We start from the raw sequence: 18,355 nt of genomic DNA, 5'->3' as shown, positions 1-18,355 counted from the left end.
ACGGACTATTTTAAAAGCAAGATGTCCAAGTATGGAGTGCCATTGGGAGACAGAAGCGCGTTCACCAATGAAAGCTTGTGGAGAAAAGTCACCCAAGGGCATCTAGTGAAGCCCACTCCTAACGGTTCCCTGGAGAAGACAAGTCCCTGTTGCTCGATCCTTCACATAAAACATGTCAGGATGAAACTAAAAGATAGTATTATTGTCACGAGTAAACTTGGAAACAGATAAAAGGTTCTTTTGAATGGAGGGAACATGAAGAACTTTATTTGAAAAAAATAGGAGAATGTTGAGTAGGGAGAGAAAAAGTACCAGTGTGAGTGATTGGCAAGCCTGTACCACTCCTACCAAAACCTTATCCGAACCAATGTAAGGTTGAGCCAGTTGAAGATTGTCAATGGCATTGGTGATATGATGTGTAGCCCCAAAGTCAAGATACCAAATGTTGTCTGTATAAGGTCTTCCAGAGAGTTCAGAAACATGAACAAAGGGGGTAGCATTGGTTGTACCTTAAATAGCATGATTGTAGCATTGATAACAATCATGAGCTTTATGGTCGTGACAATCATAAATTTGGCAAGTAATAATAGAGGACTATTGTTGTTTGTAACCACCAGTAGAGGGAGGAGTGGCAAGAAGTGGAGGACGGTAGCTAAAAGAACATCCACGAAAAACTCGCCTCTTGTAGTGCAATCGACTTCAAAAGGAAGGATGATAATTGCGAGCATTGCCAGTCTGAGCCAGATTAGCCAAAGGTAAAGAGGAGTCATAGGCTAAGTCATCCTTAAGACGAATTTCTTAAGTGAGTAACATTCCTTTTAAATCAGCAAAAGTGACAGGGATGCCACAAGTGTAATAGAAGTAACAAAGGCCGAATAATCAGGGCCTAATCCATTGAGAACATGAAGACAAATATCATCATCTGAAACAGTCTTACCGGCAGCTGCAAGTTGATCGGTAGTATGCTTAATATGAAGAAGATAATCATGAAACGTACTATTACCTCATTTCATGTTTTATAACTGAAAGCGAAGTTGCATAATCTTTGTTGTAGAGGGTGTGACATAGGTAGATTCAAGATGAAGCCAGACTGTTCTGGTGGTAGAACATCCAAAAATTTGAGCATGAACGGATTCTGTGAGCAACGCAATAAGCCAACACATGAGAAGTTGGTCCTGACAAATCCATGAATTGTAGGCAGGATTCGGCTTGCATGTAGGAATGTAGTCTTCCTCAATGACTGTAGTTGTAGCAGGACAGATGGAGTAGCCATCCATAAGAGAAAATAAGTCATAAGTCTTCAAGAGAGGAACAAGTTGTGACCTCCATAGTAAGTAGTATATATATATATATATATATATATATATATATATATATATATATATATATATTGTCCGTGAGCTTGATGGTCAGCAGATTGTTAAGGGAGGGAAATGAGGCGGGGGAAGAAAAAACATGGTGCTCCAGATGCCATGTTAGAAAAGGATAGTTGAATAGAGAAAGAGAGAAGAAGAGAAAAACGTTGAAGGAGGAGAGAGAGTGCGTGTAAGAGAGAGAGTATTATTTCACATAAATTTACAAGGAGTTAATACAAGGCTTTATATAGAAATAGACTCCTTCCTCAGTGTTCTATGACTCTTGTAGTTGTGGTTCTAGGACTCATGAGTTATAGTGTTTTGGTAGACATGAAGGTAGGTATTTTAGATTACATAAAATATTGACTAGGGTTTTGTACCAATCAATATCAAACTCTTCTTTGGGTTGACTAGAGTCTTTGTGAGTACTAATTGTAGAGTTCTTCTTGAATGTAGTAACCGGTGTTTGATTAGCTGTGGACTTTTAACAGCAATGGAACTCTTGGAAGCCTTGATTGTAGTAACTGGTGTTTGATCAGTTGTGGAACTTCTAACAGCGGTGGAACTCTTGGAAGCAACCCTAGCCGCATAAGCTTGAGATGAAGTGGCGGCTAGGGTATCCCTAATACATCCAGGAAGTAAACACAGGGACAACATTAGCAGGACATACTTTGGAGGAAATGCTAGAGAATACTTGGACAATGATACAAAGAGCCAAGTTGAAGAAAGCACTCCTATAGTACGTCTGGTGTGATGACACAACAACAAAATATCTTATAAAATGTGAAGAGGTAAACCACTTATCTCCTACCCTTTACCCTATTTTGGCAATGATACTATCAATTTTATCCAAGTTAGAAGTCTGTAATTTAAGACATGATGCAACCCAAAAATGGCTACTTAGTTTAGCAAATGAACATAAAGGGATTGCTTGCTCAAAGGCAATGTCTCATGATGGATGTAATTTAACCTATAATTTATAATACTAGTTGTTTCTCTTTTTCATCAAAAAAGAAAAAGAAAAAAAAAAAGTACCAATGATATAATAAAAGAGGAAAAAAGAAAAGGAATTTCTTTGGGTAAACAGTTGGAAAAGATTCAAGAAATAATTTGATTTCTTATACTTCCTTTTTTAGCTTACAATTACTGATTTTAATTTTTTGTAAAAAATCATGGAGTACATGCTTACACAAGATTTTTTTTTATTGTATCTTAAAATAAATGACCATATTTAGAATTTTATCAAGAATTCATATTGCCTTTTTAAAAAATACCATATTTCATTACTTTATTATGAAAGAAGTATAATATAATAAAAGAAAATGAAGTCTTTTTGATTTGGGGAGATGATTAGATTCGGATAGAAAAAATGGGAATGGAAATTGTGGATGGAAGGTTTAAATTTAGGAGAAGATTTTATTTTCATTTTTCTTTTTTAAAGGTATCTCGTTGTTAGTAACCAAAATGTAAAAACTATCTAATAAAAAATAGGTAAATAAATAATAGAAAATAAAAAATTGATGGCATTTCTAAAAAAAATAAGATAGAAAACTATTTGACAGAAAAGAGGAATACATGTTTTTATATAATAGTATAATATGATATACATATATTGACTGACCTTACCAGGTCAATACTACTGGTGAGCTTCTTAGTGTTTTTATTTCTTAGTTATCAGTGTGTCCAATATTAACTGACTTTGAAGACCCACCAGATCGGTACAATTGATAAGCTGTCATTTCTTAATTATCTGTGTGTACATATTGACTGACTTTCAAGACCCGTCGGTGTCGGTATAATTGGCTGTCATTTCTTAGTTAGCTGTGTGTACTGTGTACACATTGACTGACTTTGAAGACCAGTCAGTGTCGGTACAACTGGCTGTCATTTCTTCACTATCTGTGTGTACATATTGACTGACTTTGAAACCCGTCACAGTCGGTACAACTGGCTGTCATTTTTTAATTATCTGAGTGTACCTAGTGCATATTGACTGACTTTGAAGACCCGTCAGTGTCGGTACAACTGGCTGTCATTTCTTAATTATCTGTGTGTACCTAATACATATTGACTGACTTTAAAGAACCGTCAGTGTCGGTACAACTGGTGTTGAGCTTCTCAATGCTTTCATTTCTTAATTATTTGTTTGTCCATATTAATTGACTTTGAAAACCCTGAGATGTCATTTCTGAATTATTTATACTTCCTCCTATTATTAATAGTAGGCTTGTTAAACTCTCTGTGTATAGCCCAGACAACATAGATTGAAGAGTCAATTTGTTTTACATAAAATTCATGACAAATGGTTTCGCTGTATGCGATTAAAAAGAGGTTGGGATTTTGTACAAGTTTTACTTGGATTTGCACCGAAATGTCAGGATTTTTTTTTTTTGGTAAAGAAATGTCAGGATTTACAGCTAGCCCAATGGCAGATGGTATAATCTGTCTCTTTTCTAAGTATTAAGAATTTAATGCGTTTTGAGAAAAAACAACAAAACTCATGAGGTTCTAAAACACTAAATTCATGAGGCTCCTTTGTGGTGAATCTTTACTATTACACACTGAGGATAAGAAAAAAAAAGAAAAAAAAAGAAAAAAAAAAGAAAAAAACAAAAAACCTAAACTAAGAAAGATAAATAAATGAGAGGAAAAACTTTATATTAAGTAATGTAACATCAGGAGAATATATATGTCACTTAGCGAAAGTAAAACATTTTTATTAAAATGCCCTTTCAAGTTTTCATTACCTTTTCCTGCCACATCCGCCAACCATGGTGGACAGATTCAGACTCTCTCGGAAAGTTTCTACACACAAAGGTAAATTCTTAGTGATCATCTTATAAAATTGCCCGACACAAGATTCTTTCGAGAACTACAAGATTTTGATCATGAGAAAAATTGAAGACCCACGGGAGTCAGGATAGTTGGTGAGCTCTATCAACACAAAGCTTCGCACGTCTGCTCAAGTAAGTAACTCTCTCTCTCTCTCTCTCTCTTCTCTCCTGTTTCAGATTCACCACTCTCGGTGGATATATGATTGTCATTTCCAAATCTTTGTATTCAATACGGAAGGTTTCCATCACTTTTTTTTCTCCTCTTTTTTTCCTCCAAAGGATAAGCTATATTTGATATTGAAGATTATCATCACTTTTTAACTGATGAGAGGAAAAGGTTCATATAAGTCATGTAACATTGGGAGAATATGTCATTTACCCAAAACATAATATTTTTCCAAATACTTTTAAATTTCTGTCACCTTCCCCCGCCACCAATGGTGGACAGATTCAGACTCTCACGGTGGAAGAGAAAAGCCCCTTTGATGTTTTTCTACACAAAGAGACAACTTCAGAATCCTCCTTGTACACAAATTGCTTGACTCAAGATTCTTAAGACACCAACTACAACAGAAGACAATTAATCATGTAGTATTTACAGTATTATAATCCAAAAATATAGCCAACTATTTATAATTTACAATATCCTAAACAATTCCTTGAAACAGACGAAAATACTGATTGATCAAATGAAAGCTAGCCAGTAACCAAGAAAATGTCTTCAAGTGAATGTATGGAGACTCTGGCAGCGGTTGATGAGGGAAAATGAAAACCCACGAGAGTCAGGACAATTGAGGAGCTCCATCAACGCAAAGCTGCACCACACCTGCTTAAGTAAGTCTCTCTCTCGTTTGCTTCAGATTCACCACTCTCATTTGGTATCTTCCATCTCGATTATATCTCTCTCTATCATTATCAGGCACAGGTGCCTAAGTAAATCCTTAAATTCTGGTTATTATATGCTCTCTGTCTGAAGTTGGGACTTCGAGTCTGTTGCTGTAGCCTGTTCATACTAAGGAGCCGTTCTCCCATATGATGCCGAGTGAATGCATTGTGTCTATTACCCCTATAGATATGACATATCTATAGAAGCACTTAGATTGTTACATGACCGAATTTTGCACAAATTTGACACTTGGATCCATCCATTAGGGTGAGATTGAAAGTTAGGATTAGGGCTTGGGTTGAAGAGGCTTATATTTTTGAAAATGAGTGTTTTGGGATTTAAGTTTCTGGTTTATTTGGATCGGGTAGTGGAGTGTGATTATTACCGAAACTAGGGATCAAGCAGCACTGTTCATGAGTAGGAAGTCTAGTATAAAAGTGTTGTACAATCCATGGGTGGTGGATTTTTAATAGTAATAATGAAGGTGGTATAATTAGGACCCAAACCATTTAGGGTATAGAACAAAGTCTGGACTTGATCGTTAATGGTAGCCAATAAATCAGAAATAGATTCAATTTTGTGCCAGTATTAAGTTATGGTGTTGGTATCTATTAAGATGGTGTGAGCTCACTTCTTATATGTTAATTATTGTCGAAAAAGTTGAGCCAATGCGTCTCAAAATTGAATTCAAATTTTAAATTTAAAGCTCAAAACAATTCAAAGTCGAACAATTTTTAAATTTAAAGTAAACTTGGAATAGAGTCTTTTAAGTTGTTGGACTCTGGCTCAATCTATCAGATGCCAATGAAAGCAAGAAGTTGTATAAGAGGATCTTCATCCTACCAAACTTAGCTACTCTATTTATGTTCAATGGAGTTTTGTATTTCCATGTCTGTCATTTTTCAAGCACTTGATATACTAACTGGAGTGTGGAAAGCATCGGAAGCTCCTTCTTCTGAATAATTTTGGCATTTACCTGAAGAAAAATGTTATTCCCAGATTGACACTGAGAGGGGAGGGTGAATCAGTGTCTTCAAAAATTAACTTCAATGTGAAGCTTCTTTAATTTCGAAACAAGATTAATTAGAACATTCTCGTAGTTATCAATTGCACAAGGACACGTCCACCACACACCACTATGTGGCTGGGTCTACCAGACAGTGTACCACCACTCTGCAATCAAGGCACTCCAATATGTGCAACAAAGAAAAATAAACAAAAACGCAATGCACCAGAGTTTACGTGGTTCGGCCAAATTGCCTACATCCACGGAGTAATACCCTACCTAGGGTTTCGTATATTACTCAATACACTCCTAGATATTTTGATTTGCTACAACAGTCCAGGAACACCAATCCCTGTTATAGTCTAAAATGCAATTCAGACAAGGGCATCAACCCCAACCCCCTAGATAAGCTCCAACTTGCTAGGTCACAATGTAAACCAATAATTCAAGTTCCCCAAATTACATTCATGAGCTAGATTCTTCATCATTAAACATAACCTAGAAAATAATAGACAATCACTTGTGAATACGGGTTTCCTCAACTTGTGTAAGATGCATGGTAACAATACTTGTTTCTCTTTTTCTCCAACTCTTTTTTCTTTTTTTTTTTTTTTTTTTTTTTTCAATCTTTTTCAGTTTTCTCTCTTTAAAAAAGCCATACAACCATGTTCCCTTCTTTTCTTCTGCTGCTTCTTCTTCCTTCTCTTTCACTTTCTTTATTGTTCAGCAAAACAAAAGACTTCTTATTCCCAAGCTTCAGATCTCCAAAGCCAACCAACGTCTTCTGGTTCGACCTCCACACTATTCCCAAGCTCCTCAAAACGTTCTCACTTTTGCTGGAGTTTGCTCTCCTTTTATAGATTAATTTAACTCAGAGTTTGAATCAAACTCAGAGTTCCCATCTGACTTAAACAAGGAGTTTTAACGTACAAATCGGACTAATTTCGAGATCTCCAATGAACAATCCCACCGTTGGATTTGAAGATCAAGAAGTTGTGAAGCTCTCCTCCAAAAATCGGCTTAATCGGACACTAGATGACCATCCGATGAAGAGGTTGATCAAAACTGGACAGAGACCCTCAAAAACGGGATTCTTGAGTTTTCTTTATTTGAATTGGATTCTTTCTCTCGGAACCTTTTTGTGTGTTGCTGTACCATATCAAAGCCCACTTAAGTTGCCAACAATGACAACACCTTCATTTTAGGCCAATGGAACAACAATCTCCCCCTTTGGGATTGTTGGCAACTCAACCTCCTTTTCTCTTTTCTCTCCCCCTTTGACAACAAGTGCAAAGGGTGCTTTGTGCTCCCCCTACCATAGAGCTCCCCCTACATAGACTCTTCCATAGGAGTGCCCACCGCACCTTCCTATCCTATGGAGAGATGATGTTCTATGTATTTTTTCACTTACTCCCCCTTGGAGCCACAACCCCAAGCTTTACTCTTAATCTCTCAAAACTATGTTTGGACAGTGGTTTTGTGAAGATATCAGCCACTTGATTTTCTGTGGGAACAAACTCCAAGCTCACTTCACCTTATATCACTTTTTCTTTCAAAAAGTGATATCTTATATCAATATGCTTGGTCTTAGAATGTTGCACTGGATTCTTGGAGATATTGATAGCACTCATGTTATCACACTTGATAGCTATAGCTTTATCACATTTGATGCCAAAATCGGAAATTTGTCTCTTCATCCAAATCACTTGAGTACAGCTGGTTTGCACTGCTATATATTCAGCTTCGTAGACAAAGATATAGAATCTTGCTTCTTACTATGCCAAGCAACAAAACTTCTCCCCAAGTAGAATGCACCTCCACTAGTGCTCTTTCTATCATCAATGCTTCCGGCCCAATCTGCATCTGAGAAGGCTGCAAGTGTGAAGTCTTTAGACTTAGGATACCATAACCCATATTCCATAGACCCTTTTGAGTACCTGAAAATCCTTTTCACCGCTTGTTGATGAGTCTCCTTTGGGTTTGCTTGAAACCTTGACACAAGACACACTTGCTTGTAAAATGTCCCGGTCTTGATGTCGTTAGATATAAGAGACTCCCAATCATAGATCTATAGTGAGTTTGATCAACTGAGGGGGACTCATCACTTGAAACTTGCATCCAACCACCACAGGAGTTCCCACTGGTTTGCAATCTTCCATCATGAATTTCTTTAACATTTCCTTAACATACTTTATTTGAGATATGAATATTCCACTTGCCATTTGATTTACTTGTAAACCCAAGAAGTAGGATAACTCTCCAAGCATGAACATTTCAAATTTTGTACTCATCTTCCTTGCAAAACCTTGACAGACTTCATCACAGTGACCTCCAAAGATGATGTCATTCACATACACAACAACTACCAATTTACTACAATCATCAGCCATGACATAGAGGTTGCTGTCCACGGTTCCTTTACTTAAACCTAATTGTAGCAAGTAAGTGTCCAGTCGTGAATACCAAGCTCTTGGAGCTTGTTTCAAACCATATAATGCTTTCTTGAGTTTGCATACCATATTTGGATCATCACCTATTTCAAATCCATCCAGCTGCTCAATGTAGACTTGTTTTTCTAAATCACCATTTAGAAAGGCTGATTTAACATCCATTTGATAAACTTTAAACTCCTTAAAGGCTGCCAAAGCTAGGAACATTCTAATGGATTCCAACCTTGCCACTGGAGCAAAAGTTTCATCAAAATCTATCCCTTCTACTTGAGCATATCCCTTACACACCAATCTGGCCTTGTTTCTGACAACTTGCCCTTCTTCATTCATTTTATTTCTAAATACCCACTTGGTGCCAATAACATTCTTATCAGTTGGTCTAGGAACTAGTTCCGAAGTGTTATTCTTTTCAATTTGGTCAAGCTCTTCATTCATTGCTTTCACCCAATTTTCATCTTTACAAGCTTCATGGACTGACTTAGGCTCTTCTTGAGATATCAGTGAGAAAGTACTCTTCTTTTTCTTTAGCTTTCTTGTTTGTATCCCATCATCTAATGTGCCAATGATTTGATCAGGAGGATGCACTTTGTTCCATTTGTTATCCTTGGGTCTTCCATCTCTTTCTGGTTCAACATCAGACTCATGTTCATCGGACTCTACTCCATGTGGAGTCTCATTTTCAAACTCTTCATTATCTTCAACATTGTCCAAGGTCGAGTCCTCAGTTGCAACAAATTTGGGTTGAGGTAGATTTTCATCTATCTTCACATCCGAGCTTTCTACAACTTTTCCAAGTCTTTTGTTGAAGCACTGTATGCCTTGCTCTTAGAAGAATACCCCAAAAGATACCTTCATCAACCCTGTCATCAAACTTTCCCAAATTTTCTTCCTTTCTCTTGATGAAACATTTGGACCCAAAAACTCTAAAATGCTTCACAGTTGGCTTCTTGCTGTACCACATTTCATATGGAGTCTTTGATTTATTTGGTCCCACCATGCACTGTTTAAGATGTAGACTGAACTGTAGACTCTTTCTCTCCAAAACATTTTTGATATATTACTTTCAGAGAGAATTGTTCTTGCCATCTCTTGAACAGTTCGATTCTTTCTTTCCACTACTCCATTTTGTTGTGGAGTCCTAGCAGCTGAATGTTGGATTTTTATACCATACTCACTACAAAATTCTGAAAATTTTCTCCATGTATATTCCTTACCTTGATCTGATCTTAGGCATTTTATAGTCTTCCCTGTTTCATTTTCAACTAGCTTCTTGAAAGCTATAAAGCTGTCCAATGCTTGTGTCTTCTCTTTTAGAAAGGATACCCAAGTCATTCTTGTGCATTCATCAATGAAAAGCATGAAGTACCTTTCTCCTCCAAAAGCTTCTGTTCTCATAGGACCACATAAGTCAGTGTGAATTAAATCAAGGGAGCTGCATATGTGATACTCCTTGGGCTTGTAAGTGACTCTAGTTTGCTTTCCTTTTTGACATGGACCACATACATGATTTGAAGGCCTTTTAATCTTTGGAAGATCTCTCACAACTTCCCTTTTACTGAGCTTGGCAAGATTCTTGAAATTTATATGCCCTAATCTCCTATGCCATAATAAGCTTTCATCCTCTTGACTCACCATGCACCTGTTTGATAAGACATAAATTTTCGGTTGTTCTGGTTCCTAAAGCCACTGCTTTGCCATTTTTTGGCTTTTTGATTTCACAACCTTCTTTAGTGAAAAGAACTTCATATCCACCATCACAGATTTGGCTCACACTAAAAAGATTGTGTTTGAGCCCACTCACTTATAGAACATTATTGGATTTTAACTTTCCTTCATCCAGTTTAACTGAGCCTCTACCTTCAATCTTGGCCCCATCATTGTTGCCAAATCTCATTGAACCACCTTTCACTACATCAAGGCTTGAGAACCTATTCTTGTCACCTGTCATATGTGTGGAACACCCACTATCAAGAATCCAAGGTGCCTCACTACTATGAGCCTTGAAAGCTGTTTGAACTACCAAGGAATTTATCATTTTTCCTTTTTGTCCTTTCTCAACCCAAACTGCTTTATCTGATACATCAATAGGTTCCCTCGATTTTCTTTGAATTGTTTGTGCATGTCTTTGAGCTAGCTTTTGGGGAAGGTTTATCTCCTTCTGTGAAGGAAGAGCAGTCCAACAATACCTTGCAATATGTCCCAACTTGAAACACCTGAAGCATTCTATTTTAACCTTATCCAATGGAGCAAATCTGTTTATGTTGTTGAATGCCATAACCTTGTTTTGTCTTCTACAATTTGCCACTTTATGTCCTAAGTTATTGCATCCATAACAATACCCATTAAAGCCTTGACCATTAAATGTTTTATGATAAGCTCCAGTATAGCCTTCTTTACTCATCTTTGGCTTGGTCTTCCCAATATATGGATTCTTTTGGTGCTCCTCATCAAGACTCATTAGATTTGTTGTATTTCTATTTCCATTGGTCTTATTTACATTTGAACATTCCCCCTTTGAGTATCCAAAACCAGTTTTAATATGAGGTGACCTCTGAACACTCAAGATCTCATCTAGTACCTTATCTCTTCCCCAAGTAGAAGTAAAGTGAGTAGTCCTTATCACTTGATTTTCAACTGTCTTGTCCTTAAAGTTCAATGTAACTGGAGTGGATGATGTGGTAGCTTCTAAATAACTCCTCTTTTGTTCTCCTTCAAGTTCTGATCTTAACCTTCCAACTTCTTTCTCAAGTTCTTCACACTCTTCACACTTGAGAGAGAGGTAAGATGATGAGTCATTTATAACATGTTCCAATTCACTAATTGTGACAGTCAACTCCTTGATTGTTGTCTCCGAATTTTCAAGTTGATTCTTCATTTCTCTATTTTTCTTCCTTTCCTTTTTAAGATCAAGCAAGGCAGAGTACAACTCACCAACATAATCAATTTCACCTTCAGTGTCTTCATTATCATCATCATCAGAGGAGTAGCATTCGTTCTTAGTTGAGTCATTGTCTTCATCTCGATTCTTCTTCGAGGAGTAGCATTCGTTCTTAGTCAAAAGACTTCTCCTTTTGAAATGGTTCCCAAAGTCTTTGGAGCTGCCTTCACTTGTGGCCATTCTTACAAACTCTCAGATCAAATCCCGAAGTGGTTACACTTCTCTTCATGGGAACCTGGCTCTGATACCAATTGTTATTCCCAGATTGACACTGAGAGGGGGGGGGGTGAATCAGTGTCTTCAAAAATTCACTTCAATGTGAAGCTTCTTTAATCTCGAAACAAGATTAATTAGAACATTCTCGTAGCTATCAACTGTACAAGGACACGTCCACCACACACCACTATGTGGCTGGGTCTACCAGACAGTGTACCACCACTCTGCAATCAAGGCACTCCAATATGTGCAACAAAGAAAAATAAACAAAAACGCAATGCACCAGAGTTTACGTGGTTCGACCAAATTGCCTACATCCACGAAGTAATACCCTACCTAGGGTTTCGTATATTACTCAATACACTCCTAGATATTTTGACTGCTACAACAGTCCAGGAACACTAATCCCTGTTATAGTCTAAAATGCAATTCAGACAAGGGCACCAACCCCAACCCCCTAGACAAGCTCCAACTTGCTAGGTCACAATGTAAACCAATAATTCAAGTTCCCCAAATTACATTCATGAGCTAGATTCTTCATCATTAAACATAACCTAGAAAATAATAGACAATCACTTGTGAATACGGGTTACCTCAACTTGTGTAAGATGCATGGTAACAATACTTGTTTCTCTTTTTCTCCAACTCTTTTTTTTTTTTCTTCTCTTTTCAAACTTTTTCAGTTTTCTCTCTTTAAAAAAGCCATACAACCATGTTCCCTTCTTTTCTTCTGCTGCTTCTTCTTCCTTCTCTTTCACTTTCTTTCTTGTTCAACAAAACAAAAGACTTCTTATTCCCAAGCTTCAGATCTCCAAAGCCAACCAACGTCTTTTGGTTTGACATCCACGCTATTCCCAAGCTTCTCAAAACGTTCTCACTTTTGCTGGAGTTTGCTCTCCTTTTATAGATTAATTTAACTCGGAGTTTGAATCAAACTCAGAGTTCCTATCTGACTTAAACAAGGAGTGTTTTAACGTACAAATCGGACTAACTTCGAGATTTCCAATGAACAATCCCACCGTTGGATTTGAAGATCAAGAAGTCGTGAAGCTCTCCTCAAAAAATCGGCTCAATCGGACACTAGATGACCATCCGATGAAGAGGTTGATCAAAAGTGGACAGAGACCCTCAAAAACGGGATTCTTGATTTTTCTTTATTTGAATTGGATTCTTTCTCTCCGAACCTTTTTGTGTGTTGCTGTACAATATCAAAGCCCACTTAAGTTGCCAACAATGACAACACCTTCATTTTAGGCCAATGGAACTGAAAAAAAAAAAAAGGGGGATCTTTTTGGCAAGGAATATATACTTCATTCTTACAAACTTTCACTTGATTGAAAGAGGTAGACCAAACACAAATACGATTACTGTTAAGTTTGTGATATTGAGAGGAAATAAATGCTACAGATTATGGCGACTGTTATATTGGGAAATTAGAGGTCCGAGAGATGATGAGGGCGAGCTGCACCATTCAAGGCTTGTACCTATTGAGATAGTTGGCGGCAAAAATGGTTGTAGCGGCAATGACCCCAGCACCTCCCGATCCGTTGAGGGAAAGGTCGATGCTGAGACGAGCCTGTAGTTCTTTGGAGGAAAGAGAGAGGAGCTCGTCGCCTCCTAAAATGGTTGTTTACATGACAGAAAAGGAAGGTGACAAGAGACCTTCTCCACATCATCTAACTCTGAACCCTTCATCCCAACTATTTCATTCCCCAACGCTTTTCCTTGCAGTAAATATGGGTCGGATTCTGAAACTGATTCACAAATTCAAAATTTGAATGATCTGTTGAATGAGTCAGAGTCGTTAGAAAGTCAGAAAATAGATTTACTAGGATGAGTTCTACTAAAACTCAACTACAGGGTAGCACTATGCTTGTAACTCTTATTGAATTCCATTATAAATTAAACCCTTCATTTCGTGAAGAAGATAGTGAAGGAAATCCTCACTCAGCAAACGCCTTTCATGGTATTAGTTGCCGCCCATATAAACTACGTGTGTTGCTACTTCCCTTCTGATTTCTCCTTCAAATATTATCTCTTTGTTGTCTCTCAAGCTGGATCAAGGTAACTACCCAGTCTAGAAACTGCAATTTATGTCACTGCTTCATACGCATTACCTGATACGTTATGTTGATTGCGGTATTCCTCCTCCTCCTCCTGCATCACTACATTCTTCTTTAAGCTTTCTGCTACTTCATCAACAACTCCCATCCCAGATCTGCAATGGTGAAAGCAAGATCAAATCATCCCAAGTAGAATAATCTCCTCTATTAAAGAAAATTCACTCACTCATATTTTCAGTGTCCATATGTCTTCTGAAGCATGGCACACTTTTGAGCCTGTATGGCTTGTGTGATACAATCATAGAAATAAATATCAGTGAAATATTGTTGAAACACGATGATATTTTTTTGGTTTGCTACTCACCGAACCAAAAGACCCTTCCCTTCCGAAACGTGATTTACAAAAAATCAGCGGTATTTATCTAATTTTACAATTTCTTGCAAGATATTGTAATGTTTTTTAAATCTACTTGACATGTGTTGATGTACCATAAGGTGTAGTTTCTAAGGTGTGACATCACATGTGAGGTGCACGTCCGGGAACTAGGAAGGAGTGTTATTAGTGGGACCGTTACTCTTTTGTCAATTTCAGTTTTGACTGTGTCACATGGTCAATAATTGTTAACACTTCTTGGAAACCCCAACCTAGCTTTTTGTAATTTGAATCTCCACCGATTGATCTTTTTCATACGTCCCCAAATCTCAATCAACTTTTTCCCTTCTTATTCTGAATCTGATTCCTCATGGACCTGGCCTTATCTGGCGAATTTCGCCCGATATTTCGGCAAAATTCACCATTTCTCTAGTTTTTGCCAAACAGCGAAACGACAAAGTTTGTCGAAAAATCATTCCTTGGATGCAACTGAAGTACCAGCTCTTGCAATTGAAGAAGGCAACTCTTCTGTGCCAAAATATATTGTGAAAACCATAGCCGATAAGCTTGCAGCTACACTAAGTCCCATTTCATATTCTGTTACTTGCCAAGAAATCCTCGTGTTGCACCCCTTTAAAATCATCCTGAGATAAGCAACTTTGGTTGAAAGAGCCCCTGATTTTGAAGGAGTAAACAACCAAGAATCTCCTCTCAATGACACCTTAATTTCAATGATAGGTTGATCTAGAGAAAGGGCAACTCCTTGGAGGAGTGATGAAGGAGAGAGAAACTCTGGAGAAAGATGATGTGCCTAGGGCTTCTGTGTTTCAGCGTTTACAACCTTCAGAAAGGGCTGGTAATGGCTTCTCTCAGAAGATGGACGGTGGGAGATCTTTCGTAGGGGTGGTAGGGACTTCGATTATGCCTGAGATTGATTCCTTCCCATCCCCTATGTAGGCATGATCTTATCGGCGCATTTTATTCCTCAAATTGAGTACAACAACAATGGATGCTTTACATGATCTGGCTTCAAAATCATGGAAACTGAGTACAAGGAGTTTTTTTTACATTCTTTGGGGAAGGGTTTCGTGATTTTTTAATTTAAATGTGAGGAGGATTTGTCAGAAGTTTGGAGAAGAGGTGTCTGGAATATTGGCAATCAATTGATTCGATTCCGACGTTGGCATCCGGATATTAATGTTCATGCTCCCCAACCTTCTGCCAAACTGGTTTGGATTCGCTTCCCTGATCTTCCTCTTGAATACTGGCATGCCAAGGTATTACTCTCTATTGCCAAGACGGTAGGTCATCCAGTTTCTTTAGGCTGTCGTACTCATCTTGGTTCTGTGGGACATTACACAAGAATTCTGGTGGTATTAGAATTGGAAGCAGAGCGTGTATCTGAAGTTCAAATAGAACGCCTTGAACCTAGTTCTACACAAGTTTTTAGCTTCATTCAAAAGGTGATCTATGAGGATGGAATTTTGAGATGTTTTCGATGTAATCGGGAAGGCCATTTGGGCCAAAATTGCAATGTTAATATTCCTTTGGATAAAGAGAAGTTTGTTCCTCAACATTTGGCGCATGAAGATGCTGTTCAAAATGAAGATCCAAATTCTATTAGGATTGCAAAGATGCTGGAGGTTGAGGGTGAGAGTAATTCGTCCTATCAAGTGGTTCATGTGGCTTTAGTGGAGGCAGGGTCGGTGGACTCTCCATCGGCCAATGGGAATTAAGTTAATTCTTTTTTAAATCAAGAGGTTTTTGCAAATGAGGTGTTGGATTTGGGTAAGGATTCTTCTACGAGTCATTCTTCTACGACTCCTACCCAAGACAGCGACCCTTTTGAACTTCAAAAAATTCTTGATGCGGGTAAGAGTTCTAAATCTCATGGAAACATTCAATTGGAAGATGGTTTTGAATTTCAAAATGGTGTGCTTAGTGGTTGGGCCAAAAATTTTGAAACTCAAAAATCCTTAGATGCGGATAAGTGTTCTAAGTTAATTGGTAACTTTCCTTTGGGGAGTTCACTAGTGGGACCCAAAGATAAGAGCGAAGGTAGTGATTTGGCCAATCCTTTTGAATTTCAAAAAGTCCATGTTGCGGGAAAGAGTTCTATTCAAATTGAAAACCTTACTTTGGGGGATTCATTGGTGGGACCCGATGCTGTGAATGCAATTAGAGGTTCGACCAATGAAGGAATGTGTTTCAGAGGGAACTCCATAAGGGCTGACGTGGCAACTAGGGGGGATGAATTGGACTCTTGTGGGGCCCATCAAAGTTCGGCCAGAGTGGAAATTGATGGAACGTTGCAATTGGAAGTTGTTCTTCCTCCTTCGTCTTCTATATCAATGTGGGCTGAAGGCTCTCCACTTCGAAAGCCTGGTCGTCCTAAGAAAGCTCATGCAATGAAGAAAGTGGCCAAAAGGTTCGATGGCAGAGGAATTCAAGAAAGTAGATGCTGCTTTAGGGAAAGTCTCTACAGTAAATAAGAGCCTCTCCTTGGGAGAAGACAGTGCTGCTTTATAACTGTTGATATGAAGCTTTTCTTTTGGAATCTTCGCGGCATTGGTAATGCATCTAGTAGGAGAGCTCTTAAAATGCTGTTAATGACTCATCAACTAGACATGTTTTGTGTCGCAGAACCAAAAGTGGATGTTAGTAAGTGCCCAATTCTTTTAATTAATAAATTGGGATATTCTTCTAATTTTGTGTATAATTTCCGGATGGAGAAAGTTACAAATATTTGGGGTCTTTTGGAAGCGAGAGTTGGCACCAATATCTGTTCTCTCTTCATTTGACCAACAACTCTCTCTTCAATTCAAGTGGCGAGGTGTGCTATTTGGACTATCAGTGGTTCATGCTTGTTGTGATAGATCTGATCACAGACGTCTTTGGGAGGATCTTGTTGCTCTCCCTCTGTCCAACTTACCGTTTATGGTAATGAGGGACTTTAATGCAATGCCATGGGTGTCAAAAAGGAGGGGTTCAGGTAGATTACAGCTGGGTGCAGTAGCTGATTTGCAGGCTACCATTGATGTTTGTGAGCTTATTAAAGTTCCGTCTTCAGAAAGGAAATTTACATGGTCGAATCAACGCAAACTTGGTAATGTTCGTTCAGTCCTTGATAGAAGTTTCTTTAATGCTAGATGGTTAGAGTTGTTTGGTGACTCTAAACAGATCACTCTACCGACACACTCGTCAGACCACTCTCCGATTTTTGTCTCTATTGACAAAGGTGTCAAACCGACAAACTCTCCTTTCAGGTTCAATAATATTTGGATGACTGACGACTCCTTTTTGGAGGTGGTTCGTTTGGCTTGGGTGGAACCGGTTGTTGTGATCCCATTTTTGTACTTGCACAGAGATTGAAGAATATTAAGTAGCATCTTAAAGCCTAGGCAAAAATGACCTTTCCTAATCTTTTTATTGAAGTACAGTAGGTGGAAAAAGATCTAGAATCCTTACAAAATAATATTGATCAGCTTGGTATGACAAATGAATATTTTGATCAAGAGGCTTCCTTGAAGTCAATACTTGGACAAGCAATGGATCATTTGGACTCTCTTCTTCGGCAGAAAGCAAAGGTCAGGTGGTTGAGGGAGGGAGATAGGAATTCAAAAATTTTCCATTTCTCTACTAAACTTCGAAGGAATAAAAACTCTATTAAATCTTTGCAAAGAGTGGATGACACTTGGACATCAAGCTCGGTTGAATTGCAGGGTTATGTGGTGACTTACTTTGAAAAGTATCATAAAGTTGGTTCCTACTTGGCTCACCTAGAGTTGTTGTCTATGATTCCAAAAGTGCTGATGGATGATGATTGTTTATTACTTGAAGGTTTGCCCTCTAATGAGGAGATCAAAGGAGTGGTACAGGATCTTGATCCTGATAGTTCTCCAGCAGATGGCTTTCCGGGAAGCTTTTTCCGCAAATGCTGGGATATTGTTTCTGCTAATTTTGGGGCTGCAGTTCGATCCTTCTTTCGCAAAGGGAAACTATCAAAAGGGGTAAATAATTGTTTTCTCACAAAGTTCCCAAGGTGGAGAATGCATCTACATTGGATAAATTTCGGCCTCTATGTATGGGGAACTTTTCTGCAAATCATTGTCAAAGATAATGGCTTCTTGACTGAGTCCTCTTTTGCATAGGCTTATTTCTGAGGAGCAAGGAGCTTTCCAAAAAGGTAAGATGATTTCTAAAAATATTGTTTTAGCTTCAAAACTTACAAATA

General features: G+C 38.1%; 1 protein-coding gene across 2 annotated transcripts in view; it reads left to right on the top strand.

Annotated features, from left to right (window-relative positions):
* Nucleotides 1-4,099: 4,099 nt before the first annotated feature.
* LOC149006057 (toMV resistance protein Tm-2(GCR236)-like) overlaps nucleotides 4,100-18,355 on the top strand; it is a 63,859-nt gene continuing 49,603 nt past the window's right edge. For both annotated transcript variants that reach the window (XM_089135630.1, XM_089135629.1), the window contains exons 1-2: nucleotides 4,100-4,321; nucleotides 4,858-5,023. The gene's annotated coding sequence lies outside the window, so the exon portion shown is untranslated. The remainder of the gene's footprint in view (nucleotides 4,322-4,857; nucleotides 5,024-18,355) is intronic.

The sequence above is a fragment of the Hakea prostrata genome, chromosome 9 (genome assembly GCF_041222555.1).
Source record: "Hakea prostrata isolate BN-2017 chromosome 9, UWA_Hpros_2, whole genome shotgun sequence".
Classification (NCBI taxonomy): Eukaryota; Viridiplantae; Streptophyta; class Magnoliopsida; order Proteales; family Proteaceae; genus Hakea; species Hakea prostrata.
Note: the sequence above shows the minus strand (reverse complement) of the source record. Positions and strands in the feature narration are given on the sequence as shown.